Source organism: Rhinolophus hipposideros (genome assembly GCF_964194185.1).
Source record: "Rhinolophus hipposideros genome assembly, chromosome: 3".
Taxonomy (NCBI): Eukaryota; Metazoa; Chordata; class Mammalia; order Chiroptera; family Rhinolophidae; genus Rhinolophus; species Rhinolophus hipposideros.
In genome coordinates this window covers 102,556,458-102,577,756 of record NC_138049.1, presented here as the reverse complement: position 1 = coordinate 102,577,756, position 21,299 = coordinate 102,556,458, and the positions used below count along the sequence as shown (strand labels likewise).

General features: G+C 39.2%; 1 protein-coding gene across 4 annotated transcripts in view; it reads left to right on the top strand.

Moving 5' to 3' along the window:
* The first annotated feature begins 4,167 nt into the window (after positions 1-4,167).
* KCTD20 (potassium channel tetramerization domain containing 20) overlaps positions 4,168-21,299 on the top strand; it is a 35,003-nt gene continuing 17,871 nt past the window's right edge. Inside the window, exons 1-2 of one of the 4 annotated variants that reach the window (XM_081044670.1) lie at positions 4,168-4,365; positions 11,289-11,369. The gene's annotated coding sequence lies outside the window, so the exon portion shown is untranslated. The remainder of the gene's footprint in view (positions 4,366-11,288; positions 11,370-21,299) is intronic. The other 3 variants (XM_081044672.1, XM_081044671.1, XM_081044673.1) reach the window with 3 other exon arrangements.

Below are 21,299 nucleotides of genomic sequence, written 5' to 3'. Positions count from 1 at the left end.
TGTGTGGAGAAAATATATTTCAGCTTTTAGGTCTCTTTATCATAAAATAAAACACAGAAACAGAAGACAGCACAAAGGAAACATTTGCCTTAACGAACAAACACCCTTGTAACCACCATCAATCGGTCAAGAAACAGAACTTGACTACGTACCCTTAGAAGCCCTTTCTGTGTGTTCCTTCTCAATCACAACCATTTCCCCGCCACTACAACCTAATAAGTAACATTTATCCTAACTTTTATAGTAGTCCCTTTCACTGCCCTTTTTCTTTAATGGTTTTACCACCCAAGTGTTCACCCCTAGACAGTGTAGTCTTACACACACACACACACACACACACACACACACACACACACTTAAAAAATGTTTTTTGATATATCTTTCAAGGTTTCTTTTTTTAACTTTACAATTTATCTCTTGAAGAACAGAGGCCATTTGACTTCAAGAGTCTCCGATCGTCAGGACTTTGCAAATTGCATGATCATGCAGTTCAGCATATTCCTGTTCCCATACATTGGCCGCTGGATCTCGATCGAGACTAGATCAGGTTTAGGTTTGATCCCTTTAGCTGCGTTTTAGGTGGTGGTGTGGTCTTCCCTCAAGAGGCACATAATGTCTAGTATTCGCTCTTTTTCTGATCTTTGGAGATGTTGATGCATAATACTTCATCCACAGGAGGTTGCAAAACTGGGATATTCTATCATTTCTTTTTTACTTAAGAGTGGAATACTTTTATGCAGGTTCACTTTCCCTTATCTCTTAATTGGTTACCCACATAACCACACTTAACTTTTTAAAGTTCCTTTAGAGGGGAGGTTATGCCTTCATCATCTATGTAGTTCTCTTGGGGTCACATACCTTTGGGCTGTGGCTACTTGCTTGTTGATTTTGCAGATGAGACATTCCCTGTAAGTGAGACTAAAAGGCACACTGAAGCAGTATGTAAAACAGATGTATATTAATAAAGATTTAGTAGCAAATTCCAGCCACTAAGAAACTTAAAATTCTCGATTCTCTCGTTGATGATGGATTCAAGGTTCAGTCTTTGTTTCCTGCTGGTTGTAAGCCTTTGTGACTTTCATGACCTATTTTGGGTTAATATGCAGGGTTCCGGCTTCTGTCTAGAAAGTTAGAAATTAAATAATTATTTACATGTATATTTGAGCACAATTGGGACTTCAAATGAAAGCGATAATTCTTTCAAAAAGTCTCATTTGGTATGTTTGCAGTGATCTAGAGATCATACAACTAAATCATTTAGTTAAAAAAATTGCGAATGTAATTACTTTGAGAGAGTTCAAAAATCCTGCGATTTTTGCTTTGTTTTTATATCTACTACTATACATATGAGGTAGTATGTATAAAGGATAATTAGTTTCTGTGGGGACAGAGCCAGGAGTGCAATTTCCAGGCTCTCGGCCTCACGTGGAAAGGTGCTGGCTCAGGTAGTAAATGGTCATCAACTGTGATTGGATGGCCATGAGCTGTGGCTAGCTGGCCGTCAGCTGGAACCAGTGAGCCACTGGCCACTAATATAACTGCTGTGGCTACGCTAGCGGCAAATGGGGGCTAGCAAGAAGATGGTGGCTGAGCTAGCAAGAGCGGATTGCAGTTAGCAAGGCGGATTGCAGCTAACAAGTGAGGTTGGTTGGCAGAGAGAGAAGTGGACGGTGGGTTGCGGATAGTGTGGCTCCTGCTTCCTGTGTCTCCAACCCAGCCGCCAGCGAGAATACAGTGGTGTGACTCCCCTATCTGTGGCCACGTGGGTATTCCTTTTTGGCCTCACCATGTCCTGCATTCTGTGGGGAGCGGGACCAGAGCCCCCACATGACACCCTGCATGACAGTTTCTTACATGGTAATTGATAATAGTTATTACTTTAAAAATATTGTCATTCTAAGATAGTCAACCTTAAGTAGTTGTTTGGAGTTAACAGCTGAAGGCATTTAAGGTGTCTCCTGGAAGTGCTCATCAGTTTACCAGGAAGCAGCTAGGTGCAAGTGCTGTACCTCAGTGGGTGTCCAGCAAGAATTTTGGGGTCACATAATCTGAGTTCTCAGTTCATCAGCACCACTCCGTAGTTTAATGATCTTAGATAGTTATGTCTTGCTCTCCTCACTTGTAAATCTAATCTACCTCCCAGAGCTGTTGAGAAATTGAAGTGATATAAAATATTGGGGAAAGTGCTTTTAATATTTATTGTTAATAGATGTTATATTTAAGGAAACTTAAATAACAGTTAATGAGATGAACTGTATTGCCTTTTGAATTGGCCGTCATGACAACTGGAAATTCCAAGTCTGCCAATTTGATATTAGAAAGGGTTTCAGCTTCAGATATAAACACAACTGAGATTCAGGTTTTCAAGATGCACTAAAGTAGAAATAAAATTATATGAATCAGCATACACCTCAGCTTTCTGTGAATATACATTTCTCATATTCCATCTCCTTGATGTCTATTCAAAAACAAGTACCAGGTCTGATATGCTGTTCATTCATTGTATGAAATTATAGACAAAAATAGAACCACTTAGTCTTAACTATTAATTAAAAGATACATTAGTTAACCTGATTCTCCAACCATTGGGCCAGATTTTTTTATACTACAAATCTGAAGAGAGAACTCTTTCCAGAAAGGAAGAATTTGTTTCAAGAATTGTCTTGCAGAAACATTAGGAAGGTTTTCCTTTTTTTCTTTTGACTTGAAGGGCATAACATTGTATTGTGTAGAAATGGAAACAAAGGCATTGTGAGTTCGAACAATCTTACTTGGTTGTAAAGTTTGGATCTTATAACACTTACTCAAATCTTTTATTTTTGATACTGAACACTGTGGTAGACACAGTGCTATGTGTTCACCAAATCATTTTTCAGGATCCTTTTGCCCAGGCTCACAGGAAGTTCTACCTCCCCGCCCTCTGGGCCAGTCAGGTTGAGCCTTGTAACTAGTTCAGGCCAATGGAATGTCTGGATGAGGCAAAGAAAAGCCTTCTCAGGATTCTCCAATCTAGCTTTTCTGCCATCCCTGATGTGAAACCTAGTGTTGGGTTGACAGAGCCAGAGGTGGAAGCAGCTGGGACTGCTGAGTCACCACGTGGAGGTAAGCTGCCCTGCAGAGCCACCTGCCCTTCAGGTGACTGCAGCATCCTAACCTAGCCCATCCTGATAGAAACTCAGGACTGGATGCTTTACAATCATTATAAGTGAAGTGCAAGAGTAGAAATGGGGAATGAACTCTAGATCTCCAAGATCAAATTGTAATGAAAAAATGTATAGTTTCTTTTTAAAATTAATGTTGTTGACCCTGAAAACGCAACTTTGCTATACAGCGCCAGTATCCAGCAACCATTTGCAACCGATTGGAATGAGAATCAAACTGTTTTCTCATTCCTAACATTTCGACCCTAATCCTTAGCCACAAATTAGTTTTTGGAGACTTTTGTGCTGAAAAAGAAGTTGGCTCGAAATTTAAGAAACCAGGCTACTATGAACATATATGGTTTTCAACCTTTTAAAATAGAAGTTTGCGTAATCAGTATAACGTTTTAATTAGCATAACTTTTAAAAGTACAAAAGCCACTAGGAATCATGATAGCAAGAACTGATGCTATTTCTTTCCTTTTATGTTTCCTAGCATTTGTTTTATAGGACCACACCTAGATGGTCTTTGAAGGTTGAACTATTTTTCTGATAATACAACCGGTTTTCCAATTATTGGCTTCTGGTTGACTTAAAATTCGTAAGTCACCTTTGTTTGCTATAGCGTGTATTTTAATTAAACTCCAGGTTTGAGAAATATCTGGGTTTTTTTATCCCCGTTTTGGTCAGAATGCACACCCAGGATAGAGCTTCCAAGCAAAATGTGTTTCAGGAACTTCATTCTTCCTACCTCCTTCCCCCAAACGTCTGGAGAGATCGGGGCTCCACAATTTTCTGTAAGCACTAGCTGTCCTGGGGCTGAGTGAGCTTAGCTTACAATTCAGAAAACCTCTAACTTTTCTGTGTTATACCTTTAATAATTGAAAGAGGGTGTCCGCAGCTCAGAAATCGAATCCACCCCTGGCGGTGCAGGCGTGAGACCGTCCTCCTTTGGAGCCGCGGGACGCGTCGGGGAGGAGAGGGGACACCCGTCAACGTGTGGCCGAGGGCGGCGGGCCCGGAGGCCGGCTTCCCGGCGTGCCCCGCGCGCCGGGGGACTCTTACTGTGAAGCGCCGGCTGAGTCAGCCGCGTGGCCGGCGGCCGGGGCGGGGGGCGCGCGCGCTGCTGCGAGGCCGTCCCGGTGGCGGCGTCTCGAAGGCCCGTGTAGGTGCGCCTCCCGGGCTGATTCGGGCCCGAGGGCCGGAACGCGGCGGGGAGAGTCAGGTAAGCGGCGGCGGGCCTGGCCACGAGATTTGCCTTTGTGTGTGGGGGGAAGGGCGGGGACGGCGGGGGCGTCTCCTCTGGACGCGGCTCGGGCGGACGCCCGCTGGGTCCGACCCCCGACGGAAAGGCCGGGGGACGAAAATCATCGCGGGGGAAAAACGTCGGCAAAAGGGTTCCGGTGCCTGTTTTCGTGCTGGGGGTGAGGTCTGACGATCCGGGCCTGGCGGTGACCTACGCGGAAACCGTAAGCACAGTCGTGGGGACGGCTGAGGTCTAACCCGACTGTGCTCTGCGGGCCTTGGGTGTCCTGGTCCCTGCACACGAGGGGACGAGACCCCCGGAGTGTTCATCGATGAAACGTTTGCAGACGCGTTGTTTTGCGGGCAGTTAATTGAACCCATTACAAATTATGCAGTTGGTCGGGCTTCCTCCCAAACTCCGGAGCGGACGGCACTGTTGGCTCGCCCTCTCCCCGCTTCAGTCCTCCTTCTGTGCCACCCACGAAGAACACGCTTCCAGCCGCGGCTCGGAGGGAGAAAGCCGGGGAGACGCTGAACCGCTCGTTGTCTTCGAAACAGAAACAAAACCGTACTTTGTACGGCGAGACAGTGTCTTCAGGTCTACAAGCCTCGCTCTGCACTGTCAAAAAAAAACCTTTTCTGTTGTGCAGTTGGTGATTCTTTCTGAAAATCCTTGGGTTGAACCGATTTACTTAAACACACCAGCGAACAAACGAACAGGATGAACAGGGCTGTGGAGCAACTGTGTAACCAGGTTGTGAAAACGCGTTTTCCAGGCCCTTTCATTGTGCCCCTCTTAGTTGTTCAACTAGCTGCAGCTGTTACCTGAGAAAGTGAGGGTTTTGGCTTTTTTTTGGAACGGTCCCCGAAACAAAGTATAGTAATAGCAGTGGAATGTGATGAATCCAGAGTCAGAGAACTTCACCCTCGCCTCCCCTTCCCCAAATTCTGGGGCAGTAGTTCTCAAACCTAAATTTGTTGCTTAAAAATGCCAGCCCCACTCCCAGAAATTGGATTCCCGAAGTCTGTTCCGGAGGATGCATCTGGGGTAAGCACCCTGTGGAGCCATGCTGGTTACCGGTGGTCCGGGGACCACATTTGGAGAAACAGCACCATAGGACTGGCCTGACAATTTTTAGAACTGCCCTACTCCCTATCCCTTTGTTGATTTACTCTCCCTGCCCCCTAACCAGTCTCCGGAAGGAAACCAGAAAAGACAGTGTTTTCTGGGACTGGGACACCAAAGTAGGAAATGACTTTCATACGTGTTCTGATGTTGCCCTGGTGGTTTAGAGATAGCCAATGTTTATTAATTTGCCCTTTTTCCTTCTGGGGGCTACTTTAAGAATCATCAGACCAGCAATGCCATTCGGCCAAATTTCCCCCCTTGCAGCTAACTCAGTCTCTTTCCCTTAGAACCCGGGCAACCAGAGCCATGTAATTCCCATGGCCTTGAGCTCGCAGGTTTCCTGGTATATAGCAGTACCAGTAGCACTTATGAGGGCTTTCAGTTCAGCTGAACAATTCAGTCATCAAATGCCCCAGTAATGCCAATTTTGTGCAAAGCACTAGATGAGGCCATTTTAGTAACAACATTGCAAAGATGGCACAGAGGTACCATCTCTGTGCTTCCTCAAGGCAGAAGTGAGGGCTGCATGACCTCTGCTGCCAAAAGCTTTTTCCATTTCTTAGTCCCACTTCAAATAGATGTGTAGGGATGCGGTTAGAGTTAGGCTATGTGTTTCAGACTTTTTTTTCTGTCTTTGGTATCTTTTTGGTGTCTGATTTCTCTTACTAATCGATCTTTTCTGTTGGTTCACAAAATACCACATCTTTCCTTCTATAGTGCTGGACTTGCTGATTATCATGTCTTCCTCTACCCCCAAATCTGAACATGCCTCCCCCTCCTTGACTAGCTGGAGTAAAAAATTTAGGTAAATTGTTGGAATAGTGAATGACTTCTAATTGGAAGACCCACAGTTGTGGAAATATGAGGCTTAGAGATATAAGGAAACCTATTACAAATTTATCTAGTGCAATCCTCTCGTCTTTCAGACAGAGAATCTGAGAGATGAGATGGCAGAGTGAAGACTCCTGGCTTCTAGCCTAGTGTTCTTCCCACTAAATCATCTCAAGAAAAATGTTTCAAAAGTGGGACAGGTCCTGAGAAATTCGTTTATAAAGAGATGAAGAAAATCGAGAGACTTTCACATGACTACAAAAGCTGTATTATCTGAAAAAATGGAGATTGAAGGAGAATGTGATCTAACCATAGAAATGAACAGTGGCAATACCAAAATAAGGAACTCTGAAGCTTGAAACAAGTAGTAAAAGGACAAAGATGGGCAAATAGGTAGTTATCTCGTAATCCCAGGAGATGTTATGAACTCAATATTTTTTAAAAAGATTCAGTAAAGGTTAATATAAGTACCTTGGTGAATTTTTATTAAATGTTAGATGTTTGAGCAATGTCCAGAATTTTTTGAAATTGTCACATAACTATACTGTTGTCCTTACCAAAGTTATTAGGTACCTCTGTGAGACAGAATGTAACTACTAATGTGATTCAGTATATTCTAATGGGAAATGAGATTGTTGGAATACTATATGCATTTCGGAATTGTAGGAAGAAAAGTGTGGATGAGAAAAGAGAACCTTTTGATATTTTTTCTTGGAGTCCCCAAATTAGACATTGTAGAATTGTTCTTATATATTCATGAAAATAGAATTAGAAATACCATAGTAAGGGCTTAATAATTTGTAGACATTATTATATATCAGACACTGTACTGAATGCTTTTACGCCCATTGTCTCATCTTACAGCCAAGGAATCTAACACAAAGCTTAAGCTTGCCCAAAGTCATACACCTAGTAAGTGGCAGAGCCAGTGTTCAAACTTAAATCCCGGTGACTCCACAGCGATTAAGATATATACCCAATAGTGCCCTAATTATACAGTTGACCTTTGAACAACACTGGTTTGAACTGCTCAGTTTCACTTCCATGGGATTTTTTCAAATGACCACAGTTCAGATGACCCGTACAGCTCAAACCTGTGTTATTCAAGGGCCGACTCTGCGGTTGGGAATCTGTGTGTGCAGAGGGCTTATGTGGAGTTTGGACTACACGGAGAGGTCAGCATCCCTAACCCCACGTTGTTCCAAGGGTCAGCTGTACTTCGTTAGGTCGTGTAAGCATGTGGACTTGGAGCCAGTCTTCCCTGGGTTCAAATTCTAGCTCCTTCATTTACTAGCTTGGATAAAGTATTCATCAGTTTCCATGTCTCTGAAATAGTGTTGTAATAGTACCTACTACCTCAGAGAGTTACTAGGATTGGATTAATTCATGTGAAGTGCTTAGAACTGTTCCTGAGACATTTTAAGTTCTTGGGAAATGCTGGCCTTAATTGTTTTTTAAAATATTATTTTCTTTAGATTCAGATTGTCCTTTGCACTTTTGAAATTTTAAGGCTTTATGATAAGTGTAGATATAAACTATCTCTGTTATTACTAAAACAGGAGCCTTACTAAAATTTTGAGAAGCACTGGGGTGTAGTGGAAAGATCTGTGACCTTTCCACATAAGACTCCTTCCAAGCATTTGTCCTAAATCTCTTTGATGGGAGAGAGTGGAATTTAATTTTTGCAGTTGTATCTGTGTATTAGTTTGGTAGGGCTGCTGAGTGCCCTAGGAAACTAATACACAGATACAACTGCAAAAATTTGTTTTCCAAAAATTCTGGAGGCTGGAAGTCTGAGATCAAGTGTTGGCTGGGTTGGTTGCTTCTGAGGCCTCTCTCTTTGGCTTGTAGAGGGCCGCCTTCTCCTCCCTGTGTCTCCACGTGGTCTTCTCTCCGTGGCTGTCTGTGTCCTCATCTCTGAAAAGGACATCAGTCCTATTGGATAGGGCCTGCCCTAGTCATTTCACCTTAATTACCTCTTTGAAGTCCCTATTTCCACACAGTCCCATTCTGAGGATAGGACTTCAACATAGGAATTTTGAGAACACAGCTTTTCTCATAAGAATCTGTTTTGGGAATTACATGCCAGGTAATCCAGATACTCCATTGCTCTGATTGTTGAGCTCTGGGGCTCAAGCAGCATCCTTTGTCCTGAGCCTGCCTTCCTGTCCTACCTTCTACCTACCGTGTTTCCCCTAAAAGAATACCTAGCCGGACAGTCAGCTCTAATGCGTCTTTTGGAGCAAAAATTAATATGACCCGGTATTATATTATACTCAGTCTTATAGTAAAATAAGACCTGCTATTACATTAATTTTTGCTTCAAAAGATGCATTAGAGCTGACTGTCCGGCTAGGTCTTATTTTCGGGGAAACGGTATGACTTAGGACCAGGACTGTACTTGCTGTTGAGTAGCCTAAGAAACATGCCTCTGCGCTGAGTCATTGCTTTGGATTTACAGCTGTCAGGATTATCTTGTTATCCTATCGAGCTGCTTGAGAAATTATGCCACATATTTTAAGTAAATTCCTAATTTGTCTGGTAAGCATATTTCCTCTTTAGATAGGAAAATGTCAAAATGTCTTATGTAGCAATATGTTGTTTTGTTTTTAAACTTTTTAAATTTTCTCCTAAACTGTTCAAAGATTTTTTTAAAAATTACATCATTTTCTTGAAGAGTCCCCTGTGTTTAGAGATACATTTTCCTTTTTTCTCATTTTAAAAGGAATAACATTTATTTGAGAGACTTTGGAATTTTCACTAAAACAGTTTTAAAATAAATCACATGATAAGCCTACATTAAGGGAGAATAATTATTAATATTTTCAATATTTTTATGAATATGTTCATTTTTTTTTTTTTTTTTAAAGATTTTATTGGGGAAAGGGAACAGGACTTTATTGGGGAACAGTGTGTACTTCCAGGACTTTTTTCCAAGTCAAGTTATTGTCCTTTCAGTCTTAGTTGTGGAGGGTGTAGCTCAGCTCCAGGTCCAGTTGCCGTTGTTAGTTGCAGGGGGCGCAGCCCACCATCCCTTGCGGGAGTTGAGGAATCAAACCGGCAGCCTTGTGGTTGAGAGCCCACTGGCCCATGTGGGAATCGAACCGGCAGCCTTCGGAGTTAGGAGCATGGAGCTCTAACCGCCTGAGCCACTGGGCCGGCCCTGAATATGTTCATTTTTAAACCTAATATATCAATATTCTTTCATGCTATTTTAGTTATTCTAAAACATTTCTTTTTAGTATTTTAATGTAGTGAATTACACTAATTGATTTTAGCATGTTAAGCCAATCCTTGTCATAATGTATTATCCCTTTTTATGTATCTGGATTTGATTTTTTAATAATTTGTTCAGGATTTTTGTGCTTATGTTCATGAGAGAAAGTGACCTATATTCCTTTTTGGTAATGCTCTTATCAAGTTTGGGGTCAATATTATGCTGGCCTCAGAGAACAAATTGGAAAATAGTCCCTCTTTTTGTATTCTCTGGAAGAGTGTATAAGATTGATGTAATTTCGTTCTTAAAGGCATGGAAGAATTTGCTAGTCAAGCCATTTGGTCCTGGAGGGGTTTTTTTGTTTTTGTTTTTAGGGAAAGGTTTTAATTATGGATTATGGTTGTGTGTGAGTGTGTGTGTGTGTGTGTGCACACATATACATGTATATCAGAGTAATGTAATATATCATCTATCTGTGTATGAATGCACACATAATGTATATATTAAGATATTTATTGCAGGGAGTTGGCTTACACAATTGTGGGGACTGGACTAGGCCGTCGGGAAGAGCAGGCTGGAACTGCTGAGCAGGAGTTAAAGCTGCAGTTCAGTCAAATTTCTTTTCCTCAGAGAAACCTCAGTTCTGCTTGTAAAGGCTTTCAATTGATTAGATTAGTCCCACCCAGATTATCTAGGTTAATCTTCCTTACTTAAAGTGATTACAGACTTTAATCCCATCTACTAAATACCTTCACAGTAATGCCTAGATTCGGGTTTTGATTAGATAATTGGACTGTGGCCTCCCCAAGGTGACTGTATAACACTGAGCATTGCACCTTTTTACTCAGCTTTTCTGAAGGATGTGTTATTCCAGCGGATAGGACTAAAACCAGTGCATGGAAGTAAGGCATGCTGGGAGTGGGGAGGAAAGCGAACTTCAGCTCAACGGGAGAAAAAAAAATTTCCCCCAAGGATTTCTGTCCAACAGGAGTGAGCTAAGCAAGAGACTATTTGTAGATCACTTTAGGTAGACAATGAACTAGTAGAAGTGTTTTTATAGTCCTAGATGGAAGAGGATTGAAATCCCAGATTGTTTTGAGACTCATGACTGGTAAAATTGTGGGAGAAAATAGGGAGCCCATCATAAGGTTGCCAGCACTTGAGGACATTTTAAATAATTAGGCATCATTTTTTGTCATCATGATTTCACAAAAGAAAAGCCATATTGAATATTTAAAAAGTCAAGACATAATTTAGGTAAAGGACAGTCCTTCCTAAGAAAGCATTACACAAACATAACATATTTGAAATCAGGATGTATCTTAAAACCATGTATGTATTTAATCTGATAATGCTTTTTTCCCCAAAAAACCTGTTCTAGATTGATGATGTCTGAGTCAATGTCAAGTGTCTTAAAACTGAGGAGAGAGAGATAGAGAAATCATTTTCATTGTCCTCATTTTTGCTAAAAATCAGTGAAAACTTCTGACACTTAATTGCTACCTGTCCTTGAGCCATCTTCTGACACAGTGATTTCGATTGTCTTCAAAATTTTTATCATGTACTGATCCATGGATCTGTTCCCTTAACACCTTCAGACCTTTTCTTGGCCGTACAAACACTTAGCTCTTTCCTATAAAATGGGCTACTGTATTGACTAATAGATTTGTTTGTTTGTTTGTTTGTTTTTACACAAGAGGCATTGATCTTTGTTTTATTCACACAGTACCATTCAACTTTGGGCATTGTGTGGATGTAGATACAAAAGAAGGAAGATGGCAGCATAAACAGCCATTGTGTCCATCAGGTATGTGATTGCAGCGCAGCCAGTGTGTGGTCCCTCGGGACCTCCCACTTTAGTGGAGGTAGTTGGGAGGATTCGCTCTGCTCCCTCCACCACTTCATGCCAAGGTGTTTTACAAGACTTGGCTTATACTTTAAAATTAAGGGTCACGGTGATTAAAAGCAACATGGTCACGATGGGCTGAGTGAGTGACTGCTCCTAGGCCGCTTAGGATGCGTCTTGGAACGAGAAAGCGAGGAGCAGTATTACGTGCGTGCTGGTAGGTCACAACATACACATAAGGTGGCCTTTCCCCCGTGCTCAATGGAGAAGCACCCTTTCATTTAAAAAAATGTTTTTTCATTGCACTGCCTTGCATTGCTTCTTAAATATATTATTGCTAATAGCATATCCTTTGGCTGTTTCTTGGCAGTTTGCCATTAAGTAATCTTGAACAGTTTGTGTAGCTCTTCCTTTGGAGGGTTTTGGGTAACAGGAAGCAGAGAGTGTCCTGGATGTTAGGGACCTCACCCCAGAGATTTGTCATTCGTTGACTGGCTTTTTCTTAGGAGCCATGAGCTTTGCCAGGTCTGTTAGGTGCTTTGAATTGTTCCAAGCTTAAAGGAGTTGTTAGAATGACCATAACTAGTTGGATCCAATCAAGAGATTGAAGCACCCTGTGTGGAAATTACAGAATTTCATCTACCCAGTTTTTAGGTACTAAAGTTGAAAGTTACAGAAAAATTGAATGAGATCTCAATTTGAACTCAGATTGTAAAATCAACCTCCATCTGGAGGCAGCTGTTTTAGAAGTCCTCTCATAGCAACTAAACAGAAAAGGTGCTACCGTGTTTCCCTGAAAGTAAGACCTAGCCAGACCATCAGCTCTAATGCATGTTTTGGAGCAAAAGTTAATATAAGACCTGGTCTTATTTTACTATATTATAAGACCGGGTCTTATAATATGATATAACATAATTATAATATTATACAATATATGACATGATATAACATATAATTAATATCATATATAATACCTGGTCTTACATTAGTTTTTGCTCCAAAAGACGCTTTAGAGCTGATTGTCCGGCTAGGTCTTATTCTCGGGGAAACACGGTAGGTGTGCCCATTGTCAGCACAGAAAGGTTGTATGTCCAACCCCAGATCTTGGACTTGGAATCATATCTTCAAAACTGTAAGACTTATTACATAGAAACCATGAAGTAAATCAGATTGAAAAGGAGAGGTCACACAACATAATGGTCACATATGTAAATGTTAACAGTATAGACTCTGAAGCCAAAAGTCTGGGTTTGAAGCCTGGCTCCACTGTTTATTATGTGACTGTGAGAACTTTTCCTTAACCTCTTTCTTCCTCATCTGTAAAATGGGGTTAATAGTGGCACCTACTTCGTAAAGTTTTTTGAGTATTAAATAACATTAACCAAGTACTTAGAACAATACATAGCACATGATGTGTTAAATCAATAAAGTAAATCTATCTGGATTTAATCCATCTGTAATGTTTGTGGTAACTTGACATATTTGAAGAATCAGCGGATTAATTTGTGATTCTAATCTAAAATGTCTTCTTGAGTAATTGAGTTTAGGTTTAATAATTAGTTTTCAGATGTAAGAAAACTGCTAAGTTTGAAAAGAGTTGCAATATTTAAGAACTTCTTGAGATATACTAGATTTATAAGTTTAAATATTTAGGACTTACTAGAGTTTTTTGAGTACTTAAAGATTTGCTTGATAAGCCATTGAAGTACTAAAACAAGAAAAGAGATTAAGATTATAAGTATAATTTAAAATGTTTGATGGAAATACCAATTTAGGATAGTGGGTATAGGGGATCAACTACATTGTCATGTTTTATATTAATATTTAAAATCAAGTGGTAAGTACAAGAGTTTTTATTATATTGTCCTTTAAATCTTTTTGTTTATAGTACAATAATGTTTTTTAATTAGGTAATCTGATAAAGTTGTAAACGAAACTGTTTAATTGCCTTTAGACAGTTATAAATTGAATGTAAGTCTTAATTGAAATCCAAATATAATACAGAATTACAGAATTTCAGTCAGCAATATAGTCTTTTCCATATAGGCACAAAAGCTGTTCTTGGACATGTTATATTGACAAAAGGTAATAACTAAGAACATTAAGTTAGGGATGCCAAGTAGAAGAGACAGAAAAATATATCCAGGCAATTATATTCTTGTCACTACTGTTGTGCTTTTATCTGCCAGCCTGTTAGCCTGGCCTCAGCAGTTATAGAGCAGAAGGAAGGAAAAGGGAATGGCATCAGGTGCTACAGCCTTTCCATGGGAATGGGAATGCCCTCTTCTCTCCTGCATCTCTGTTCTTGTGACTTTCTTCTCAGGTAGAAAAGAGGAACAGAAGTGGTTCTGCCAACAGACATCTTTGAACTTTATGACCTGCCCATCTTGTGTAGTTTTTGCCTTAAATTCTGTTTTGTAGGCTATTAACATAGCTTCACCAACTCTCTTTTGGGTATTTGCCTGTTTTTCTATCCGTTGCCCATTTTTCTGTTAGGTTAGTTTCATAGCATTTTCATAAGCCCTCATTTGAACAAGAGATAATAACTCTTTGTAGTCTGTTGCAAATGTAGTTTTTCCAGTCTGTTTTTGTTTATAGGATCCCTTGCCATACAAAAGTTTAGAATTGTTTTTTTTTGTAGTCAGATTTGTCTTTCTCTTTTTTATTAGCTTTTGGGTTTTTGGTCTTGATATTTTGAAAAGCCTCCCTACCCCAAGATTGTAATCTAGAATATTCTTCACATAGGATATTATTGTGATTCAGTCTCTCATCCATGAAATGAAAGACTGTATTAGATGAGTTGTTCCCAAACACAGCCAGTCCACGGGATCACTTGCAGAGCTTGTTAAAAATTCACATTCTTAGATCCCACCTGTTTTCTAACAAGTTCTTGTTGGTGATTCTGATTATCAGCTAGACTTGAGAATCACTGGACAATATAATCACTAAGGTCTCTTCTGATTCTAAAATATTACTTTTCTGTGTTATGTAACTTGTGCTTACCATTATCTCAACAACTAGATTGTAAGCTTTTTGGATGTAGGCAGTACTGTCTTAGGTACTACCGTCTTGCTATTAACCATTGAACTTATTAACTTATTACTTTACACCTAAACAATTCCAATAACCTCTTCTTTAACTCTTCTAGTCCATCTGTGGCTGTATTATCTTAAAGCAACATTTTGAACATGACACTTCTCTGTGTAAAAACTTTGGCTACAAGACAAAATCCTAACTATTTTACTGTGTAATTCAAGGCTTCCATAAGCTGGCTCCAACTTGTTTTTCAACTTATCTTCCCCCAAGGCTGTTGTATACAGCCATCTAAGTTGTGCATTGCGCGGCTCCTTAGATGGTGGTATGCCTGGGCTTCCCTGGAGTTGTGTGATATGTTGGTAACGCTGATTTCTCCCATACTTTTGCATTAATCCTTCACTCTAGCCTGGTTGGTCTCCCCTGCCCCCCTCATATGGAAATAAAGCTTTGTTCACTCTTACTTTCCTGCCTGTTACATGCCATTGACCTTGTCTAGAATGCCCTTTTCTCTTTCCTCTATCAAAATTCTACCGACTAACTTCTACAGAGTGGAGTATTAAAAAACCATTAAAAACAAGGAAGATTTCTGATCACTCCTATGGAGTGATTTCCAGGATATATTGTTAAGTAAAAACAGCAAAGCACAAGACTGGATATGGTGTTCCTTCCATCTTTTGTATAAGAAAAAAGAAATTAAGAATTTATATGTATATGCACATATTGTGCTTCTACAAAGAAACATGAAGCATAAACAAATTAATAAAACTATCTGTAGGGGACAGATGGGAAGACATTGGAGGGAAAAGGGAAGGGAGAGACACTTCTGAGCATTCCTTTTTTATAACACTAACTTTTGAACCATGTAAATGTTTTTACATATTCAAAAAATAAATTTAACCAAAAAAAATGCTATAGTTGAGCATAAAGATAAACAAACGAGCCGAATTTACAGGACACACAGAGAAAAAATAACTTGAACATAGCACACTGTACATCCCTAATGGGATGTACTTTCAGGACAAAAAGAACTGCCCCCCCAAAAGACACTTAGTAGGTTTATTGTTAGTAATAATATTGATGTTACAATGTTAAAACTAGTTTATGAAACAAGATTTTCAGTGTAAGGGAAAAGATATGCTAATATAAAATAAGTAAGGAAGAACTGTAGTGTTGAATTTGAGTTGAAAACATCAGTGTAAACTTGTGGTTGTTTAAAAAAAAAACACCTCAACTTTGTCTACTAAAATGGCCTAGCAGCGGTGACACCCAAATAGCTATGAGGACACCTGGTGCTCAGATCCTGATTTATAAATGCCACTTCCCACTAAAAGGAACAAAGGCTTCAAGAGAAATGGCTGGTTCTAGGGTCTGGAGCAGAGAAAGTAAAAAAAGTGAGCTTGGAGAAATCTCGTGCCAGGAAGTGGCCCCAAAAGCCAATAGAATTGTGTTAAAGAGACACAGGTGATGGCTTGAAGGGAACCCCACTAGTCATAATTAGGACAATTTGAAGCAAAAATTGGGGACAATTTGAAAAAAATTATGATGGTAATGTGTTATTATAATATGCTAGATTAACACAAATCTTTGCGTTCATAATGATGCTTTAAAAGAAAAAGATAAAGGGAGAGTGAAGAAATAGTTTTACTTCACAGAGGGACGCTAGACAGTAAATCTAGGTGGAATGATAGAATCAGAAAGGCATTTTGTAACCCTAGATGTGATAACTGATTCAGGCAAACATCATCAGTAGATGCTGAAAGTAGGTCAAAGGAGATTGGGAGATAAGATGTTACATCTCTCTTTAGGGTTACGGTTAGCGTTACCACTTTAACCAAGTGATCAAACTTATCCCCATAGTGGGATAACCTGGCATTATGTGCCTCTGGTGTGATGGCAGCTGGAAAGGTACACCTGCCATCCATGTAGGATTCTCACCAAAAACAATGTTTAACTTGTGTCTGATCACATGGGAACAATGAGACAGATCCAGGATGTGGGAACTGACCTGGACTCTTAAAATATCAATTTCATGGAAAAAACAAAACAATGGGGGAGGGATGCAAGGTGAAAAGATTCAGAATAACCAAATGCAAGGAATGAACCTTATTAAATTATGGATCCAAGAAAAGGCTGTAAAAGAAAATCTGAAACCAATTGAATAAATTTGATTATGATTTATTTATTCATATTATGAAATTGTTCATTTTCTTAGATATGAAAACGGTACTGTCGTGTTTTGTCGGAGAATGTTCTAATTCTTAGAATATGCACGATGCAGTATTAGGTATGAAGGGTGCGGTGTCTAACTTGGAAGTCATTCGGAAAAGTAGTGTGCGATGGGAGAGGAGAGGGAGAGCTCACTACGGAGGCAGGATAATCATCGGTAAGGCTGCGGGATGTATAAGTTACTACCGTGCTGGCTGTAATCATTGTTTTCCGTTTTCCTGTAGATTTGGAAAGTTTCAAAATAGAAAGTTGAGGAGAAAATCTTATCTTTACTTCAGAGCCCAGCTCGGATTTTGTCTCTGAAAACTTTTTTTCCCCACCCACACTGGTGAGAGGTGATTTTCTCATATGAATTTTTGACTTTTATGCTTATGATACTCAAATCTGAATGTAGATGAGGGCTGCCTGAGAGGTTGACGTTTTTTTTTCTTTTTTTTTTTAAATGACAAGTCCCAGCCCCACTGTAAGCCAATGGAGAAAGACTCTCAGAGGATAGGCCTGAGAATCTGGAACCACTGGTTTGAACCACTTATTCTGTATTTACTCCTTGAATGTATTTATCTTTTGTATATATCCCCACCGAACAAGCGTGGGAGTTTAGGACCAACCTGTGAACGTGTTGCTCCATCCTTTGTGTCCTTCCAAGTGGACACACAGTTACCTGTGTCCTCAGTAAGTGTTACCAAACAGTAAGTGTTTGGTAAATATGTGCTGACTATATACGTAGACCGATTTGTTGATAATCTGAAGAGACTACCAGAAACTTCTCTATAGTTTTGAGGGATTGAAAAAGAAAACTAGGTGATAAAAGTGCTTAGTCATAAAAAGATCCATTAGAAAGCTGTGTGGGTTTTAGTTCTAAAATTATAGGTTTGGGTTACAGAAATAACATGTTTATTATAAGCAAATGTTTGGAATTAAGAGTTAACAGTGGTATCATAATTCAGTTTTATTACCTCTGCAAGCAGACAGAGTTAGAATCCAGTACTTACTCTCTATAAAAATACAGCTACCCAGAGATATAAACAGGGTTGTGGGTATTGGAATTGAGATGAGGGATGATATGCTGGCTAGGTATCAATGTAAGAAAGGAGAAACAAGTCGAGATTTTTAAAAATAAGGTTTTTGAATGATTTTTGTAAGCTTGAAATTAGTTTTGAATACATAAATAGTAATAATAACAGCTAACATTTTTTTCAATGTTTACCATATGCCAGACACTGCTTTCTGTGAAGTATTTGTAATCTCTAAAACAGTTCTTCCAAATAGACCTAGATATTATTATTATTATTAATTTACAGATGAGAAAAATTGAGGCTCGGAGAAGTTAGTCACGTGCCCAGGTTCATATAGCTAGTAAGTGGTGGAATCAAGGCCCAAAGCAGGCTGTGTGGTCCCAAAGCATGTGCTGGTAAATATGGGAGGCAGGATAGTTTCCCTGAATTGAGACTTTGTGAGGAAGTAGTAGTATGGCACATGGGAGAACATTTTATAGCATCAATTCTTTGAAAAGAAAAAGAAACAAAAGAGAAAAGAGTTAGGGGAAGGGGGTTCATCTTTACTGGGGATTAATTATTACAATTGCTTAGGCTCACGGGGAGGGTATGTAAGAAAGGAACGTAGGGAGACCTTGACCAATATTCAAAAAATGCAATATCATGAGAAGTTCTTTTTCTGCACAGAAAAAGTTTTCTAGTATAGCTGCAATATTAATCTAGAAATATAATCTATCTTTAAAGTATGTAATATATTTAAGTGTATTAAAATAGCTGAAGTAAACACATTTTACTTTTTTAATAAAAAATTTGATTAAATACTGTCTCTTAATAAACATCAAAATTGCTCTAGTATTAATGGTTTCAATTATCCACACATCTTTTTGTTACTATTTCATCGGAATGAGTTATGGCAGTAATATTTTTAGGTAAAGCAAATTTTTACTTCCACATAGAACAAACAAAACTACCTTCTGAGTCATAAACCGGTGCAGGAAGTCTGAATGTGTGAAACTGCCATCTCCATTAAATTTTATGTTCTGTGAAACTTAGCACAGTAATTCTAAACTAATAAAAGTGGTGTTACTGCAAAAATATATATATAAATGAGTAAAATTATGAGTAAAGACATAATTTTAAATGTTAAAAGAAAAAATTTCCCAGTTGACAACTTAAATGTATCATTTTAGAACTTCTAGATAAGTGACACAGAAAAACAATGGCAAGGTATTAAAATAAAATCATATATGACATTGGCACAGATATAGATGAATCAGTGGAGCAGTTTAAAAACCACACCAAACATGTTATATGTTAGTATTGGATAATATTGACATCTGAAATCAGCGTAGAGAAAAATGGACTCTTCAAAATGTATTGTTAAGGCAGTTAGTTGGTTAACCATTTGAATTTTATTAGATCCATACCTAATGCTGAATGCTAAAATAAATTATATACAGGTTAAAGATTAAATGTAAAAAAAAAAGTTGGAAGTTGAGTAAAATTTAGTACAACCATATAATAGAATACAACCAAGTTTACTGTATGCCGAGAATACAAAATAGTATTTACAGCAGAATTGTAAATTGTAAAAATAATTTACAATTTACAAAATAATTTAATACACAAATATATTTGTGTATTAATACTGAGGAAAGTCAGGAAGAGGAATTATGGGTGATTTTTATCTTTTCAGTATTTTCTGCCAGGAGCAATGAACATGTACTACCCAAGTGCAGGATTATTTTTTACCTTTGTTCTTTTAAAATTCTGCTTCAGTAAAAGAGCTAAAGAAAAGATAGCTTGAAAGTGGAAAGGAAAAATTTTTTCCTGAGGGAAAAATGGAAAGACACAAAAGGTCAGGAGCAAATGAAAAGTTAGGCAACTGAGATAAAAAATAATTCAAAGAATTCCAAAAGCAATACACTTATTTCACTGACTCAAAAAGAGAAAGGTAGATGAAATCAGGAGAACCATACATAGTCAGAACATAAAAAGTATACTCAAAAGTGGAGGATGAGCACGATGAACCAAGTACGTGCTAACTAAGCAGTTGTAGAAGGGAGATCCACATACCTAAATTTATCTCCTGTCTTTGTACAGCACTTCATGCTTTTTGAGGACTTTTCCGTACATCCTATTTGAGAAATGATTGTCTAAATCAGTAGTGACCTGTATCCCTTTTTTTTTGTTTTAAGATTTTATTGGGGAAGGGGAACAGGACTTTATTGGGGAACAGTGTGTCCTTCCAGGACTTCTTTCCAAGTCAGGTTGTCCTTTCAGTCTTAGTTATGGAGGGCACAGCTCAGCTCCAGGTCCAGTTGCCGTTGCTAGTTGCAGGGGGCGCAGCCCACCATCCCTTGTGGGAGTCGAACCGGCAGCCTTGTGGTTGAGAGGATGCGCTCCAACTGAGCCATCTGGTGCTGGCCCATGTGGGAATCGAACCGGCAGCCTTCAGCTTAGGAGCACGTAGCTCCAACCTCCTGAGCCACCAGGCCAGCCCCTGAATTTTTTTCCAATGAGTACTTTTTTTTATAAGCAGTAAAACACTAATAATGCTCTTTTTTATTTATGGAAAAATATAACCATTCTATCACAGGATTCTCGCATTACAACCGTAACTCCTGTTTCATAAGAATCACAGCAGCAGTAACCCTGGAAACTACTGGTTTTCTCTTTCATTTCTGACAAACCATAGAAGGAACAACCATAGTCAGTAACAGATTAAAGGCAAGATGGTCTGGGGGAAGCAGTGTGATTGGTTGGGAAGAATATGGGAATACAAGGACCTAAGTTTGGAATCTTTGTCTTTTAGCTAGAGTTGTGATTCGGGGCAAGTTGCTAACCTCTCTCAAGCTTTTTTTCTTTTTTTTTCCCCCCTCCCTCCCCCAGCAGTATAATTAAAATATCTCTCCTGGGGTTGTTTCAGTATCAAATAAGATTAGGTTTGTAAAAGATCTTTGTAGACTGTGGTTCAGGAATAATAATAATCAGCATTTATTGAAGTGTTACGTGCCAGGCACTAAGCGCTTTTTAATGTATTACCTCATTTAATCCTTACTTCAACCCTGTGTGGTTAATGGTTATTATCCTGTCTTACAAGTGAGCAAGTTGAGACAGAGAGACTTGGGAACCTGCCCAGGGCCACAGTTATAACAGAAGAGAAGATCAAACATGGGGAGAAATGTAGCAAGAGGCTCCTGAGTATTCATGTCTCACCATCTGCCCGAGTTCTTTGAGAAGACAGCAAGTATGTGGGAAGAGAGGACCCAGTGGAAATAACTTGCTGATGGGTCTCTCTGCTAATTCAAACAGCTGTATTATGGGTTTGGGGACATACGGTAGGAAAACTCCAAGATTTAGAAATGTTAAGCATAGAGTTTATATGGGCTTAATACTGGAATGGTCTTACTCAGTACTTTTAGAAATAATCTGGAGAAACGAAAACCAAAAAGCCTTAAATAGTCAGAAGACAGAATTTCTTCAGAGATTGGAACATTAAGGTTGCACATGCAAAGGTTAGTCAATAAGAACCGTGACCGAAAAGCTTCAGTGGAGTTTGTTTAAAACACACACACATGCACACACCCAGAGTACATTTTGAAGGTGGTAACCTCTTAGCTATCAGTAATAT